This window comes from Eubalaena glacialis, chromosome 15 (genome assembly GCF_028564815.1).
Source record: "Eubalaena glacialis isolate mEubGla1 chromosome 15, mEubGla1.1.hap2.+ XY, whole genome shotgun sequence".
NCBI classification, from domain to species: Eukaryota; Metazoa; Chordata; class Mammalia; order Artiodactyla; family Balaenidae; genus Eubalaena; species Eubalaena glacialis.
Genome location: NC_083730.1, coordinates 54,292,879 through 54,298,878, shown reverse-complemented (window position 1 = coordinate 54,298,878; position 6,000 = coordinate 54,292,879).

Sequence of the window (6,000 nt, the reverse complement as noted above, 5' to 3'; positions counted from 1 at the left end):
TATAGTATAGCTGTGGTATTCAGATTTCACGTGGGCAGGGAGATTAGAGGAAAACCATTCTAAAAAAGGCTCCTAAAGGGGTAATAATGAAAGGAAAGCTGAGAAACACTACTCTTGACATTTCCACCAGGCTGAGAAAGAGACACGCCACACCTAGTTTGTCTGAAACCAAATGACTGCTCCCACATCGTGCTCCCAAGTCCCCACCCTACTCCTCCCACGTTCTTGTCACAGTTAACGTCACTGTCAGTGACCCAGCGCCCTTGCTGGGACCCTCAGGCATATTGGCGAACCCCTCGCCCTCAGCGCCCACGTCTAGTCATGCCGAGTCTGCCAGCTGACCTCCCACCATCTCTCCCCATTCCAGCCTCTTGGTCTCATCATCTCTTGCCTGGATCACAGCAACAGACCCCTAAATGGTTTACATCCACTTCCCTACTCCAACCTATCTTTCACTCTGCCACTAGAGAGAATGTTCTAAAACACAGACAGATCATTTAATTTTTTTTATAGGCTGCTTTTATTAAGTAAAGCATTACATTTCACAGTCACAGCAGTTTATATTTATTATTATTATTTTTTTGACCATGCCTCACGGTATGTGGGATCTTAGTTCCCCGACCAGGGATCGAACCCGTGCCCCCTGCAGTGGAAGCGCGGAGTCTTAACCACTGGACCGCCAGGGGAGTCCCTAGGTCATTTAATATTCACGTATTCAAAGTTCTATTCCTGTTTGCTTAAAATATCAAGTCTCTAGCAGAAAATACAAGCCCTCTGCCCTTTCCTGCATTCCCCTACAGTCATGTTCTATCCTAACACACTGACTGTGTGCTTTCCCTGGAACCCAATCTACACCTTCGTCCCTCCCTGTCTTTTTTGTACCAAGTCTTCTGCTCAGAATTCCTTTCTCCCTTCTTTTCACCTGAACTCCTATTCCTACCTGAAGGCCCAGCTCAAACGTTACCACTTCTATTGAGTCTCCCCTCACATGATTCCTGGCAGAATCATTTGTTGCTTTCTTTGTGTGTCTACAGCATGATGTCCATGTTTATATAACAGTAAATGTAGCACATTACTTTTCAGCTGGACTGTGAATTTTGAGAGTGAGGACGCGTACCAAATCAACACATTTATTGAGAAAAAGACTCTATTTGTAAGGCATTGTGCTGGGTGTCAGAGCAGCGGCAGTGAATGAATGAGGATTGCCCCCGTAAGAATCTGGTGAGGAAGACAGATTTCAGTAAATTAACAAGTGATCATTTAAATACAGTTGTGATAAGTGCTACAAAGGAAAATCACATGATGCTACGAGTGTAAGGAACAGGGAAATCCACCTGTACCTGAAGGGGTGGAGAGAGCATGCCTGGAGAAAAGACTTTTAAACAAAGAAACAAAAGAGTCAGCCGGGTGAAGAGTGGGGGGGGAGGAGAGATACCCAGGCAGATATCGCATGAGGATGCTCTGTGCTAAGAAAGCCTGAGATCATGGAAGACTTGAAATAAAACAAACCAGAATCCAAACACAATGTGGGTCTGAAGCACGGCGAGGCCAAGGGAGGTGGGTTTGGATGATACCGTGAACACCCAATACGTGACTGTTGAACGGATTTATGAAGGTGTGAGTTTTCAGGACAGTCCTCGATGCCTGGTCCCTGGGTAAAATGGTCCCCAATTGAGTAAGAGCATTTCCTTGTACCCAGAACTCTGGGGTCAAGTGTCAGTCTCATGAATGTGAACAGGGAGCAAAGAAAATATGGAAACAATACGCTCGGCTCTATGACTGGGTCATCAGCTCACAGGCAGCTTCGTCCTGCAGCTTCTCTGTGGGTCGCTGTCATTTTGTAGAGCGTGCATTTGGGGGCCCTGGGGGTCCCACAGCTAATCCCACACCAGAGTCTTCTGAGTGTTGCAAGCAGAGATGGAGTCGAGTGAACTGGTTTGTTAGGCCAACCAGCCCCATGTTCCGGGAGTCATGAAACACGGGGCTAGCAACAGAAATGACTCACCCATGGAGGCATGTAGTTGGCTGTGGAGAGAGAGAGGAGAAGACTAAAAATAACACTTCCCCTGAAGGGTGGAGCTGGAGGCTCGCGTTGTGTCACACTGGCTGTTGTTTCTGAAAATTCCCGCAGTGGAAGTGGAGAGTGGAGTCATGGCTGCCAGTGGCCAGCCCTCGGCGAGAGAAACAAACCCAGAGGCGGCTCTGGGCAGGTCCCGCCCTCAGGAGAGCTGTGGAAGTGTCCATGCTGGCGGGGATTTCAGGGCACGAGGCCCTATCACTCTCACTTCTTCCCAGAAGCCGATGCCTAACATCCTAGAACCCCACATCTTTCACTAAAAACTTTGATCCTCGGTAAACCAGAAGGACGACACATAGGCTGTTATTAACAAAACATTCAGAGGTCGTTGGAGTTTACAAGGATGTTCAGACTTTGTTTTGTTTTACTTTCTTTTCTCTTCCTCCCGCTGTTCCATAGGCTCCATGGGAGCAGGGACCTTGTTTGTCCTGTTCCCAGTTCCATCCTCAGTGTCTAGCACAGGGTAGGAGCTAAATAAATATTTGCTTAAGGAAAAATGGAAGGAATGTATCTAACTCAGCCCTCTTAGCTTGCAGACAAGGAAACTGGGCAGGGAGCAGAAACTTGCCCAGGGCCCCGCAGCCAGTAAGCCGCAGCGGGAGAGAAGCCCGGCCCAACTCCTCACCTGGGGCTCCCTCCACTCCAGCCTATTACTAGGACTCGGCACGGCTACACCTGTTTCGCTGCAGGCGAGGGAGACCAAACGTGAGGTCACTGGCCACTGGACTGGGAAAGATTGCATGAAGAGGCTGCTGAGGGCACCAAGACAGTGAACTTAGAGGGGGAGCAGGTGGCACTGAGGGCTGCCCACTAATGCCCCAAGGGCACGGAGGTGCTCCTTTCCTAGCCTGCTGTGTTTGCCTAGATTCATTTTTAGTGCAACCTTGGAGAAAGCCGAAGTTCCTGGAGCCGCAGAGGCTGACGGCTTGTCATTGGCGCCAGACCACATGGTCTCGACTGTATGTGGACAGTTCTATAGTCGTTAACACTGACGGCTTGTGTGCTTTTTTGTGTTTTGGGTTTTTTTCCTTTTAATAATCAGACAATAGTTTACATCTGTGTGTTGGCAAGGAGCCATAAAGAAGAGCATCCAAACAAAGGGGAGAAAAGCCAGACTGGCAAGGGGGCTGGGAAGGAAAACCCAGATTCTTCACCTTCAGTCCCCACGGATGAAAGGATTTAAAGTTCACTGTGGAGGAAGGGGAGACAGGAGGAGGGAGGGGCCTTTAAGAATTACCAGTGGTTACGAAAATGGTCATTTTTGAAGCCAGTTTTCATTTAGGCTCACATTGTCTTGTGGTCTTAAAAAAATCTCTCAAGTGAAAGGCTTCTGACAGGTCAGGGCAGTGGTGGGAGCAGCCGGGAGGGACTTGGTGCTGCGGAGTGGAGTTGAGGCAGCCACTTCCGGGGCCTCCTGGCCTGAGCCCCATCCCCCCTCCTACCCCTCCTCACCCCTGTCCCTGGAGCCACCAAACGGAGGAGGGAACAGAGCCCTACCTGACTTGCTGTCCAGGTCCCAGAACAGACGGATTCTCTTTCTGTTCCCAGCCAATGGCGAGGCAGGCGTTGACTCTGAGTCCTTACAGACTGGGCCCCAGCTCTCAAGTCTGGGGGCAGCTCTGGACTTTGCTCAGGCCAGGTTGGACGCCGGGTGTGAGAACAGCACAGATATTGGATTATAGTTTTCAGTCCACCCCAGTCTGTGTTTTGGGGCATAGAATTAATAACGATTTGAAAATATCTACTTCTTTGAACAAGCTTCTGAATGGAAACAACCACAGGGATCCATGTGCCTGCAGGTTGCAGCCAGGGTGGGTTTTGGCAACTGGCGCTCAAGCAGCTTGTAGGATTTCTACTTAGACGTAGTGAAGCTCCATCAACTGAAGTCGGATGAGGCTGCTTAAGGGATATCCGTGAAATGGAAGTAGTTTATTATTACTGTTTTTACATTTCAATTTTAGAAATTAACAATCTTGTAATTGTCAAGGACATTACTTGAAGGAGTCTGAGAGGCATATTTATTTCGAATCCAGGTTGTAAACATAAACGTCCAAACCAATGGAACTCCCACACAGACTTCAAGGATGAAGAGTTTGTTTGTTTTTAAAGCATCTTTAGTATAAGAACATATTCCAAACATATAACAGATAAGGATGTACTCGATAGTACCAGTAATGGCGATGACTTTAATGACTGAGAAAGAATAAAGGAAGCAGGGGAAAAAAATTAAGGCAATACTGACAGCTACTCAGATGGCAACCTACATAAATTAGTCAGTTTCCTTATCAGAGATTTACATGTTAAAACCACTTGATATAACCCAGCAGGAAATTGAACAAGTGATTCTATGTCCAGACTTGGAAACAAAAATAACCACTCAGGGCCTACACACATTAGTTTGTTCAAACTTGCGCTGATAAAAGTCTTTTTGGCTGGGGCTGTAGTGTACGGTTGTGAGACTGGAGGGCTTGGCGGATGATTGATACTAAAACAATTGCAAATGCTTCATACAGGAAAACACGTTTGAGGAAAGTTTCAGCTGGTCCCTGATAGCCACTAAGATGAGGCCAAGTGAGAGACTGCCTGTGATTTAGCATCCTTCATACTGAAGGAGAAAGAGAACTGACTCCGTCAGCTTTACAAAGCATGTTTAGCCTCTTCATTAGGCTTATCGTCCTCTTACATCCAACACACACATTCTTGTTCACACTCACACACAGATACTTCACATTCTCCTTTTACACTTGTACCCATTCCAGTGTTTCTTAGTATTTCCCCAAGAATGAGAACACTTTTGAAATTTCTGACTTGTAACAACGTTAGGGACAAGCAGACATTTGCCTGTCCAACCCTTGAGGCCGAGACCCCACGGTTCCCCCTGGCAGCCCCAGACGCCTTTCCAAAACAGCCTCTCTCTGGTCTCTGAGAGTTCTCTCGCATACCACATGCATGTTCTATTTATGTTTCTTTGTCCTCAACAAGATTTGGCCCCATTGTGTGGGAGCAACACCAGAAAAGAAAAACAAAATCCATCCACTGAGAGAAAATGGATATTGTGGGAGCTTGGAGAAATTTACATACTTTGCTCATTCCATTTTCTGGTGATGTCAGAGCCAAAGAATATCCCTCTTAAAAAATCACACACGCATTAAAAATGCTGAGGCTCACCAGCTCTGTCCGTCAAGCAGACTGTCGTGCAAAGGAGAAGGAGAAATGTAAATACTCCCCTGCCTGCCCCCCCTCCCCGCCCCCCTTTCGTTTGCCTCATCAGCCTCCTAAAGAACCTAACAAATTAGTCCAGACTCCATTTGGACGGAATTAAGGGCCTGTCTGCAAAAGGGTGAGGGGTATTAATGGAGGGGGTGGGGGGATGGGAAGAGTAGTGGGAGGCGGGAATGTGGTGCTTGAGTCTGGGTGACCGGCCCTGGCGTTTTATGGAGACAGAGAAGGGTCGGCTGACACTTTACAGATTGGGTGTCATGTTCAGGGAATTCGGCATTTCTGCCACAGGGCTCCGGCTGCCCTGCTAACTGCCTTCTTTCTCCCTGCTGGTAAAAGTGCAGGAGAAAAGGGTTAAATAAATGTTTGTGATATGATAAGGTGCTTGTTTATTCAAGGAATGACAGATTATTGGCTCCAAAGGCAGCCCTGAAAAATAGTACAAAGGAACTGGCTCTCCCCTCGCGGATGATGTGATTTCCTCCTAAGATTCTGCTCTTTCCTAGGAACAACTTGCTCTGGGAATGAAGAAAGATGATTTTCCTGTAGTGGGAGACGGACAGCCTTAGTGCTGAGGTTTGGAGCCCCAGAAGCTGGCTGGGAACTGGGATGGCTTGTCTTGGGGGACGCTCATCCCTGCCCTGGTGCAGGTCCGGCATCCCGCGGGCCCTGCCTCCTGCTGTTTCTCAGAGCCTGGGAAAAGG